Here is a 12,700-nt window from a genome sequence, read left to right as displayed (position 1 = left end):
CATATCACATCTCTGCTTAAAACTCTGCTTTGGCTGCCAGTGGGCAGGACAAAATTTCCTTATTTCCATATTATCTTCAACCCCTAGATAGTTTAGGTCCAATTCTTTCAAAATGCACCTTTTTTGTATTTTCACTCTTGACTATAGACAGGATTTTAACTCTTGAGGGTGTTAATTTTAGTTATTAATTCTGTTTGTTTCATTGGCTTGAACTGCTACTTTAACCAGATTTTGATGCGCTAATTTTAAATCTGCTTCTATTGTAAATTACTGAAAGGTTTGATGGTCAATGGCAGACCAAGTGAGCAAATAAAAGAGTGTAAAAGAAATAACATACTGGAACTTACTGGAATGTCCCTGAAACTGTCTATACTTTAATCAACGAACCTGCATAATTGCATAAATTTGGGACAGATCTTTTGCAAAATGGCTGAGGTAACAGTTTTAAGTCTATCCTTCAGAGGCTTATATTCTTTTTACTGTACACATGGCCTATTTTCAACAGATATCACTATCCTTTTTTTAAAAAAAAAACACCAGGTTAGTTAAAACCTACAGTACAGGCTTATGTTACTTTAATCTTTTTCATATTTCCTAACATATTGACAGCATTTTTTTAATTTCCACAGAGATAATAACATGTATACAAATATTATACCATCTCTGAGGTTGCAATTAAAACATCAGGCACCTGCCTTCCTGGAGGCAGCAGGTTGAAAAGGAAGCAAATTAAAGGAATGTAGCATCTAGAACAGTGGTTCTCAACCTCTATAGTGCTGCGACCCCTTTAATACAATTCCTCACAATGTGGCGACCCCCAACCGTAAAATTATTTTCGTTTTGAATTTATCGTGCCTGAAGCCATATTGGGTAGCGATCTGAACTGCTTGCGATTGCCTTGAGGACGGAGGCATTAAAGTGGAGACTCCTCCCCTATTAAGTTTATCATGCCTGAAGCCAGATTAGTCTAGCGATTGGGAGTGATTGCAGCTGGCTTGAGAGGGAGACATCAGAGCAAAGATTTCTCTCTTTTTTAATTCATCGTGCCTGAAGCCGAACTCGGCTAGCGATTTGAAGAGCCTGCAGCTGGCTTGTGGAGTCAACCATTGGAGCGCGATTCTTCGACTCGCAAGTATACTTCCCATATTTCCAATGGTCTTAGGCGACCCCTGGCAAATCGTCATTTGACCCCCAGTGGGGTCCCGACCCACAGGTTGAGAACCGCTGATCTAGAATAACAGGATTGGAAGGGACCTTGGAGGTCTTGTAGTCCAACTCTGTGCTCCAGCAGGAGACCCTATTCCCTTATGGCGAACCTATAACACGCGTGCCCGAGGTGGCATCCAGAGCCATCTTTCTGGGCATCAAGCTGTCACCTAACTCACCTGTAGTTGCGCATGCATACGTGCCACAGCTGGTATTCGGGCCTCTGATGCGCATACGCGCAATTCATGGGATACAGCTGGTCTTTGGAGCTCTTCTGCTCATGCGTGCACATTTGCACATGCACGAGAGAGTGCTTGTGTACAGCACCCACATGCGTAGATGGCGTTCGTGCGTGTGCCTCACGCACGTGAAAACTGTTTGCATACGCAGATGGTGTGATTGCGCACCCAGCGCACGGGGGGAACCATGCAAAATCTGCCCTATACCAGGGGTCTGCAAACTTGGCTCTTTTAAGACTTGTGGACTTCAACTCCCAGAGTTCCTCAGCCACAAGTCTTAAAAGAGCCAAGTTTGCAGACCCCTGCCCTATACTATTCCAGACAAATGGCTGTCCAGTCTTTTCTTGAAAGCCTCCGTTGATGGAGCAGGTAGCAATACTCCGGCAGAGCACTCCCCAAAAGTGGAGATTGTACCGCAGGGCTCCATCCAAGCGTCTTGCCGCTTTTGGCCTACTTGAAGCAGAGAGATTTAAAAGGCAAGTGGGTTTTGGAAACGAGACAAATGGATTTTGAAATGGAAATCAGTGGAACCGAATCCCTGCATACCTCAAGCAGACCAACTCTCTGCCAACTGATGTCCACCCATTTGTTTCCTTGTCGTTTTTCTTGCTTCAGAAATGTCTACATTTCGCCTTAGGGGGGAAAAAATGATTGTCATTCAGGGGATGGAACTGGTTAACTACTGAATGGGAATGTAATAGTAAAAAAAAAGAATAAGCTATTCTTCAAAGACTGTTTTTTAAAAAAATTCTAAACATGATCTATTTTGAACAACTCTCTGGAGATGGGCAGTTTCTTCATGAGATGATGATGATGATGAGAGACAGATGATGATGATAGGATAGATAGACAGATTTATAGATTTAATAGATAAATGAGAGAGAGAGAGAGAGAGAGATGATAGATAGATGATAGGATAGATAGCGTTCTGTCCTCCTCCGCCTCCGTCCGAATGATGGCTTAATTAGCCGGCACTATCAGCTCTGGCGACAAAAGAGCCAGCATCTGCCAAGAGCCCTCGTTATCTTCCACGACGCTGGTGAGTCAAAACTTCAGCTCTAATCAATCAGTGGATTTGCCTGTTACAAAGAGACACACCAGGTCTGGATGCCTTTTATATCCTGTGGGGTGTGGCTCCATGACTCAGCACTTCCTAGGCCTGCCCCACACTTCCTTCTGTTGTTCCCCCCTCTCCTGCCTATGAAACCAAGCCTGATTGCCATCAGCTGGGTCTGCAGGCGTGGCCTGGGGGGGAGGAAAGAGTCAAGGGAAGGAGGCCTCTTATCTCTTTCACCGGGCCTGCTTCTGGCTCCTGGAGCTGAGCCAGGGAAGCTGGTGCTCCCGAGGTAAGTCCTGACGGCCCTTCCCGCTCACTGTCCAAGTCACTTTCTGGCAGCAGGCCCGGCTCCAAGTCACTTCCGGGCATGGGGCCAGGTTCGGGGGCTGGAGTCACAACAGATAGACAGACAGATTTATAGATTTAATTTAAAAAATGAGGTGGCTCAGTGGCTAAGACGCTGAGCTTGTCAGTTAAGAGGTCTGAAGTTCAGTGGTTCAAATCCCTAGTGCCGTGTAACTGGGTGAGCTCCCGTTACTTGTCCCAGCTTCTGCCAACCTAGCTGTTCGAAAGCTGGTAAAAAATGCAAGTAGAAAAATAGGGACCACCTTTGGTGGGAAGGGAACAGCGTTCAGTTTTCCTTTGGCATTTAGTTATGTTGGCCGCATGACCATGGAGACATCTTTGGACAGCGCTGGCTCTTCGGCTTTGAAATGAAAATAAGTACCGCCTCCTAGAGTCAGGAATGACTAGCACATATGTGCGAGGGGAACCTTTACCTTTACTTTTGATAAAAGAGAGAGAGAAAGGGGGACTAGAACATTTGCTACCCTTGGGCTGTCCTATGGAACTTATCCTAACTCCTGATGCACTTTGTGGTAAATTTCTGCATGGATCCTGGGATGGACATTATTAACTTTCAGGTTTGGTATCTCTCAAGGATACCAGTCAAGGATATAATCAACATTTCTTATAAATTATGATTAATAAAGCATATTGGGTGGCTTGCATGCTAAATACCCTTTTTTTAGGGTGATGTTAGAATATCTTTATATCTGAGATCGTGAATTTCATTTTTTTCATCCCGGTGTTCTGCATTCAAGGTTCAAAAACAATCTTTTCATTGTAGCTGCTGCACATTTCCCCTTCCTTCCTTCCTTCCTTCCTTCCTTCCTTCCTTCCTTCCTTCCTTTCTTTCTTTCTTTCTTTCTTCTCTTCTTTGTTAGCTCAAAATTGGGTTCTGCTGTTAGTTATACCTTTGGCTTGTCCTGCAACGATGTATTTCACGTATAACAAAGCTCTCCTCCTCCTCTTCCTCCTTTTCCTTTTTTTATAGGCAAAAATGGACTCAAAGAAGGAAACAGAGCATAGAGAAATGCTTCCCAACCTTGCCAATTTTACGACTAGTGGACTTCAACTCCCGGAATTCCCCAGTCAGTTAGCCAGGCTGGCTCAGGAATTCTGGAAGTGGAAATCTTAGCAAGTCTTAGTTGACAAGCTTGGGAAACGCTGGCATAGAGGATAGGTGCCAAACTGGAAACATTAAACGCTTCTCTTCTTGCAACCCTGTAAGAGGAATTTCAGCAAGCTCTTCTTTCATTTTTATTTTTTTAAAAAAATGCTAGCTATAATTTACAAAGGCAAGGAAGAAGAAGGTGAAACACCCTGGATATGGAGACGTGCTTTTCTTTCTCTTTTTCTAGACCTTACAGGAGTGTCCAAAATTGTGGAAACATTTTGGGAAAAATGTATTTTCTAAAACGGGTCTCCAACCTTGGCAACTTGAAGACTTGTGGACTTGTGGAGCTTTGCTGGCTGAGGAATTCGGGGAGTTGGAATCCACCAGTCTTCAAGTTGCCGAGGTTGGAGACCCCTGTTCTAAAACTAGCTAATAACACCACTTTTTTTTTTCAGTAGTACCATAAAATTATATATCAATGGAAAGATAGTTTAATCAAGAATGTAATGCAATAACTTTTATGAAGGATTTGTTATTAGAATAGCAATTACAGTATAAAGAAGAAAAGTGAAACATGTAGGAAAAAATGAGATATACCAAAATTATCACCATGTCAGTTAGTACTTAGTTGGGTAACCTTTAGCATGAATGACGGCCTTACAATGTCTTCCCATGGAGTGAACCAAGTCTTTTAGTTCTGCAGCTGTTATCATGTGAAACCAAGATTGAATGATGGCTTCTATTAACTGGGTTTTATTGCTGGGTCGCTTCTGACTAACAAGTTTCTTTAGTCGGCTCCATCGATTTTCAATTGGGTTAAGATATAGGCTATTCCCAGGCCATTCCAGCAGGGGAGTATAATTATCTTGAAACTCCAAAAAAAGTGGTGTTATTAGCCATCGAACCTCAAAAATACACTCAAAAGGTTTCCACAATTATGGCCATTACTATATGTCCCAACCGCTTGGCTCTCCTGCAAGGGAAAATACCTGAAAATCGAGTCACCTGGTTCCTAATCAAGATTGGCAAAGAAGAGCTATAGAGGGGCAGGTCACAGGTGCTTTGGGGGCTAACTTAAATCATGGCTTACCGACCTGTTCAATGGGCATCATTTCCTGCTTTAGAACAGGGGTCTCCAACCTTGGCAACTTTAAGACTTTGGACTTCAACATCCAGAATTCCTCAGCCAGCAAAGCTGGCTGAGGAATTCTGGGAGTTGAAGTCCACAAGTCTTAAAGTTGTCAAGGTTGGGGACCACTGCTTTAGAACCCTGGAAATGTTTTGTCTTTCTCGTTGGTGACCTTTTTTAAAATTTATTTATTTGAATTTATATCCCGCCCTTCTCCGAAGACTCAGGGCGGCTTACACTGTGTTAAGCAATAGTCTTCATCCATTTGTATATTATATACAAAGTCAACTTTATTGCCCCCAACAATCTGGGTCCTCATTTTACCTACCTTATAAAGGATGGAAGGCTGAGTCAACCTTGGACCTGGTGGGACTTGAACTTGCAGTAATTGCAAGCAGCTGTGTTAATAACAGACAGACTTAGTCTGCTGAGCCACCAGAGGACCTTTGCGAGTCCCGTGTGGGTTTTTTTTTTAACGCGGATGACTTAGGAGCCCAGCCCCTTGGGTGAAGGAACTTGCATTCTTCTCTTCGATGCTCCTCTGACTTCCTTTGGAATCCAAAGGAAGCCAGCCATCCATTCTTAGGATCGAGGGCGTCCGAAGGGAAATTGGCTTCCCTCGTTCGGGAATGGTTGCGATTTTCCCTGGGTGGCCCGGGATTAAAGGATGGCTGGCGCAGCACGAGAAGGAGCCCAACCCTGAAGGTCCCAGGAGAATGGGAATGGGGGTATCGGAGGCCAGGAGGGACAGGAGGGCTGTCTTCCCCTCTCACTTAATTAATGGAAAGAACTCCATGCATCTGTCAGCAGCTCTATTGCCAGGCGATTTTTTTTTCCCATAAAAGGCCCCATTCATCAGTTGCCAAGAGATCCATGGCCTATTCTTCAATTCACACAAAACTCAAAAGAAAAAACAACAACCACCGGCCAGCTAATTGAGTAGCGTGTGGGGTGCAGCTGGTGCTACTGTTGGACGGGGTGAGGCTTCCTCTCTCTCTCTCTCTCTCTCTCTCTCTCTCTTTCTTCCCTCCCCCTCCCCTTCCCTGAGATAATGGCCAACTTGGATGGAGGGGAGATTTTGGGGGTGGGGGAAGGGCAGCATCATTGTCCTGCTGAGTCAGCTTTGGTCAGAAGAAAGATTAAGCCCATCTTTATGAAGAAGGGAGAATATAAAAATGCCATTCGCCCACCGGGTTGCCCAAACATGCTAATCTCGTCTTAAAGGGTCTGGGGGAGTTTGTTATGGGAGCTCAGCCCCTGGCTAAGCCATGAGTCCGGATTTCAGCCAGAGTCTCCAAATATTCCTTTATTCAGTGAACTCAGCAAACGGGTTTCCTGAAACTGAAACTGGCTCTAAAATTTGAGGCGTCACCCCCGGAGACTTTGATTAGATATCTCAAGGGCTTCTCATTGCTCCTTGTCCAGTAGGAGATTATAGAGCCGTAATGGTGAACCAATGGCACGCGTGCCAGATGTGGCTCGCACCGCCCTCTCTGTGGGCACACGAACCGTCGACCCAGTTCAGCTCTGCCATGCATGGGTGTGTGCCTCCCGCCGGCCAACTGGTCTTCGGAACTCTGCGGTGCATGCGTGGGGGGTGGGGCACGTGTGGGGGGCGCACACCCATTGCATTTTGGGGGTTGCGTGCAGTTTGGGCACCCAATCCGGAAAAGGTTAGCCATCACTGTGATAGAGAGAAGAAAGTCTATAGGCAAAGTCAGACATTGGGCTGTTCCATAAAGTACAGGTAGCCGTTGAGTTAGGACCGGAATAGAGCCCAAAATTTCTGTTGCTAGGTTACCCGTTGTCTTTGCTTGTTGGAAGCTGGCTGGGAAAGTTACAAAAGGGGATCACGTGTCCCTGGCATGCCTAATTTTGATCATATGACCCTGGGAATGTTGCAAAGGTTCTAAGGGTGAGAAACAGTCATGTCACTTTTTTTCAGTGCTGTTGTAACTTTGACCGGTCACTAAATAAAAAGCTGTAAGTCAAGGACTACCTGTAGCTAATTATTAATACCCTTAATTGCTTCCTCTCGCCTTCCCTTAGTCCCATCTCTCTCTTGTTTGGAGTGGGACTACTGGCGGAGAGGAAATATGAATTTGCCAGGCGCTCATATTTATCAGAGTAGAATTTGCCAAGGTTAGTTTGATGGAAGTTGGTCATCCCAGGTTGATAAGCAGGGCCAAAAGGAACATAGACTAATAGGGTTGTAAGGGACCTTGGAGGTCTTAACTACTAAGACTGTATTACTATTCTTCCTCTCATCCTTACTAGTACGTATCTCTTCCCACTTATGGCTATATTCATGTTGCTTGAATCTTTGCAACTTATATTGTTTTTATTGTTTCCTAGAATGATTTGATTGCTTAGTAGTATCCTGTAACTAAGTGTTGTATCTTATGATTCTTGACAAATATATTTTATTTTTTCTTTATGTACGCTAAGAGCTTATGCACCAAAGACAAAATCCTTGTGTGTCCAATCACCCTTGGCCAATAAAAGAATTCTATTCTATTCTATTCTATTCTATTCTATTCTATTCTATTCTATTCTATTCTATTCTATTCTATTCTATTCTATTCTATTCTATTCTACCAAGAGACACTATATCATTCTGGACAAATAACTGTCAAGTTTCTTCTTGAAAACCTCCTGTGATGGAGCACCCACAACTTCTGGAAGTTAATAGTTCTCACCGGCAGGAAATTTTTCCTTAGTTCTAGATTGGATCTATCTTGAATGACCTTCCACCCATTACTTCTTATGCTGCTCTAAGGTGCTTTAGGGAGTAAAGGCAGCTATCATGTCACCCCCTAATTCTTCTCTTCTTTAGGCTAGTCATTCCCAGATCCCCCCACTGCTTATTGTACAATTTATTCTCCAGACCCCTAATCATCTTTGTTGTTCTTCTCTGCACACATTTTAAGGGTCTTCACCATTGGTGGAATTCAACATTTTTAACTCCAGGTTCTGTGGGCGTGGCTTGGTGGGCATGATGTAACTTGGTGGGCGTGGCTTGGTGGGCATGGCAGGGGAAGGATATTGCAAAGTCTCCATTCCCTCCCCACTCCTGGGGGAAGGATACTGCAAAATCCCCATTCCCTCCCCAATCCTGGGGGAAGAATATTGCAAAAAAGACCAATCACAACAGTGATTGGTCTCATTCGAGACAATGACGAATCCGCATATAGACGAGAGGTCAAACGACTAGCCTTGTGGTGCAACCAAAACAATCTGGAACTGAACACATTCAAAACCGTAGAAATCGTGGTAGACTTTAGCAGAAACCCTTCCATACTTCCACCTCTCACAATACTAGACAACACAGTATCAACAGTAGAAACCTTCAAATTTCTAGGTTCTATCATATTTCAAGATCTAAAATGGACAACTAACATCAAAAACATCATTAAAAAAGGACAACAAAGAATGTTCTTTCTGCGCCAACTCAGTAAGCTCAAACTGCCCAAGGAGCTGCTGATTCAGTTCTACAGAGGAATTATTGAGTTTGTCATTTGCACCTCTATAACTGTCTGGTTCGGTTCTGCAACCCAACAAGAAAGACAGACTTCAGAGGATAATTAGAACTGCAGAAAAAATAATGGCTACCAACCTGCCTTCTATTGAGGACCTGTATACTGCACGAATCAAGAAGAGGGCCGTGAAAATATTTACAGACCCCTCGCATCCTGGACATAAACTGTTTCAACTCCTACCCTCAAAACGACGCTATAGAGCATTGCACACCAGAACAACTAGACACAAGAACAGTTTTTTCCCGAAGACCATCACTCTGCTAAACAAATAATTCCATCACCACTGTCAAACTATTTACTGAATCTGCACTACTATTAATCGTCTCATAGTTCCCATCACCAATCTCTTTCCACCTATGACTGTATGACTATAACTTGTTGCTGGCAATCCTTATGATTTATATTGATATATTGACCATCAATTGTGTTGTAAATGTTGTACCTTGATGAACGTATCTTTTCTTTTATGTACACTGAGAGCATATGCACCAAGACAAATTCCTTGTGTGTCCAATCACACTTGGCCAATAAAATTCTATTCTATTCTATTCTAAAATCTCCATTCCCTCCCTACTCTGGGGTCAGCCAGAGGTGGTATTTGCCGGCGCTCCGAACTACTCAAAATTTCCACTATCGGTTCTCCAGAACCTGCTGAATAGCACTCCTACACCTTTTATGTATCTTGGTGACCAGAATTGGACGAATTGGATACTGCTCTGGATGTTTGTGTGTATTTCTTCATTGGAGTGGGTTGGAGGGGTTGTCTTACATTAGGATTCACACACACACACACACGTATGGTGTTCCACAGAAACCAGAGCTGACATTTCTGGCTATATACTTCCTTCCTTATGTTCTGTTGAAGATGTGTGCAACCTGATGCCTCCCAGAGGTTTTACACTTTTATTCCCTTAAGTCCTAGCCAACAGCAGTCAGATGTTGGAAGTTGATCATCTGGAAGTAATGTGAAGTTTGCCCACTCTGGCACTGGACTTATTCAAAAGTATGTCAGGCATACCTATTCTGTGGCTAGCTTCAATATGCCGATTATTGTAGAATGAGGTTGCCTCAACTGGATTGTGGTTTTAAGCAGCCCAACAGAAACGTTGTAAGCCTCCTAAGTACAAAGAAGCAAAGAAGAAAGACTCAGCAACTGTTTATTCAGCAAGATTAATTTGCTTATGATTGTGCGGTTTTGTTGTTGTTGTTTTTTTTAAAGAGAAGGCTCTCTGATTAATTGAAAACTTGGAACTGACTCTTCTGCTTTGCTTTTTGGGAATTTGCATTTTAGGAGCGCTCCAGAAGCAAATAGCTTACTTTGACATGAAGGGCACCTTATGGCTTCTCAAATATTGTACAAGCAGCTTGGTTTAATTACTGTCATTTCACGTTGCTTGTCATTCTACATATTTGGGGGTGAGGGGGGGAAAAAGAGAGAGAGAGGGAGAGAGACTGAGATTTTCTGCCACTAAAGATGTAATTTTGCTTGTGAGCACCTCAGGGTTATGTTATGTAGGATGGGTGCCTATACAAATCTTTTCAATAAATAATAATTTTAAAAAACTTTTGCCTGGACATAGACAATAAAGCCCAAAACGTCTTTTCCTTGACCCACAGAGAATTTCTACTGTAGAATAAGATAGATATATAATAGATAGTTGGCAAACTTTTTTCATAACTGTACATAGCCGTAATTCATGCTAAAGGTTACCCAAGTATTAACTGACGTGGTGATAATTTTTGTATAGCTTGTTTTTTTCTACGTGTTTCACTTTTCTTCTTCATACTGCAACTGCTATTCTACTAGCAAATCCTTCATAAAAGTTATTGCATTACATTCTTGATTCAATTATCTTTCCATTGATATATAATTTTAAAATATATAATTTAAAACATATATTTTATATTTAATTTATATTTAATTTAAAATTTATATTTTATAAAATATATAATTTTATGGTACTACTCCCCCCAAAAAATTGGTGTTATTATCTAATTTTAGAAAATACACTTTTCCCAAAAGGTTTCCATAATTTTGGCCACTACTGTATGTTGCCTTATATTCACTTCTCCTGAAAGTCTACCTCAAGTTTGCCTCCTCCAGGAATGTTCCATTTCTGGAGGTTTTCAAGAAAAGATTGGACAGTCATTTGTCCAGGATGGCACAGATCATCTTTGACTTACGACCTCAATTGAGCACAACTGAGTTTCTATGGCTAAGCAAGACAGTCAGTAAGTGAATTTTGCCAAATTTTACCACATTTTTGCCACATTCGTTAAGTGAATCACGTAGTCATTAAGTGAATCCAGCTTACCCCGTTGACTTTGTTTGTTGGAAGCCAGCTGGGAAGATAACAAATGGCGAACAATTGACTCCCGGATAGTGAATAGAATAGAATAGAATAGAATAGAATAGAATAGAATAGAATAGAATAGAATAGAATAGAATTTTTTATTGGCCAAGTGTGATTGGACACACAAGGAATTTGTCTTGGTGCCTATGCTCTCAGTGTACATAAAAGAAAAGATACGTTCATCAAGGTACAACATTTACAACACAAATGATGGTCAATATATCAATATAAATCATAAGAATAGATAGATTAGATTAGATTTTTTATTGGCCAAGTGTGACTGGACACTCAAGGAATTTGTCTTGGTGCATATGCTCTCAGTGTACATAAAACAAAAGGTACATAAAAGAAAAGATACCAGCAACAAAGTTACAGTCATACAGTCATAAGTGGAAAGAGATTGGTGATGGGAACGATGAGAAGATTAATAGTAGTGCAGATTTGGTAAATAGTTTGACAGTGTTGAGGGAATTATTTGTTTAGCAGAGTGATGGCATTCGGGAAAAAACTGTTCTTGTGTCTAGTTGTTCTGGTGTGCAGTGCTCTATAGCATCGTTTTGAGGGTAGGAGTTGAAACAGTTTATGTCCGGGATGTGAGGGATCTGTAAATATTTTCACAGCCCTCTTCTTGTACTTCATAAGTACATGCCAATTGCCAAGGGCCTGAATTTTGATCATGTGACCATGGGGATGCTACAAGGGCTGGAAGTGTGAAAAACAGTCATTAAGTCAGGTCTTTCAGTGCTGTTGTGACTTCAAATGGTTACTAAACGGTTGTTAAGTTGAAGACTGTCTATAAGGTCTTCTACCTTAGCCAGTGGTTGGGCTAGAACAGTGGTCTCCAACCTTGGCAACTTTGAGACGCGTGGACTTCAACTCCCAGAATCCCTCAGCCAGCTTTGCTGGCTGAGGGATTCTGGGAGTTAAAGTCCACGAGTCTTAAAGTTGCCAAGGTTGGAGACCCCTGGACTAGAAGACCTCCAAAGTCCCCTCCAGCCCTATGATTCTATACGTTCTTAGTAAACTTTGAGTCCTGGTGTCTTCATGGATGAGTCCAACATTTCTTGACAACAGTACTGAAGAACTGGACACTGCCTTCTTCTGGAGTGATTCCCACCCACCCCTAGTTTCCTAGCTTAGCCTGAAGCTTTGGGATTTCCTAGGTAAAGGTAAAGGTAAAGGTAAAGGTTCCCCTCGCACATATGTGCTAGTCATTCCCGATTCTAGGGGGCAGTGCTCATCTCCGTTTCAAAGCCGAAGAGCCAGCGCTGTCTGAAGACGTCTCCGTGGTCATGTGGCCGGCATGACTCAACGCCAAAGGCACACAGAACACTGTTACCTTCCCACCAAAGGTGATCCCTATTTTTTCTACTTGCATTTTTACGTGCTTTCAAAACTGCTAGGTTGGCAGAAGTTGGGACAAGTAACGGGAGTTCACCCTGTTACACGGCAGCACTAGGGATTCGAACCGCTGAACTGCCGACCTTTCGATCAACAAGCTCAGCGTCCTAGCCCCTGAGCCACCAAGTCCCCTAGGGATTTCCTAAATGTGCCCAATTCAAGTACTAACTGATTTGCTTTTCAAGATCAGCCAAAGTACACTAGGCACGCAACCTGCTGTGACAATTAACTGCGACTAATAAAAAAGTGAATTGGTTTTTTTATTGTCGGGATTGATGCACATTGTCCAGTAAAATTAAGGCTCCATTATCATCAT

Source organism: Ahaetulla prasina, chromosome 6 (assembly GCF_028640845.1).
Source record: "Ahaetulla prasina isolate Xishuangbanna chromosome 6, ASM2864084v1, whole genome shotgun sequence".
In the NCBI taxonomy this organism is placed as follows: Eukaryota; Metazoa; Chordata; class Lepidosauria; order Squamata; family Colubridae; genus Ahaetulla; species Ahaetulla prasina.
Note: the sequence above shows the minus strand (reverse complement) of the source record.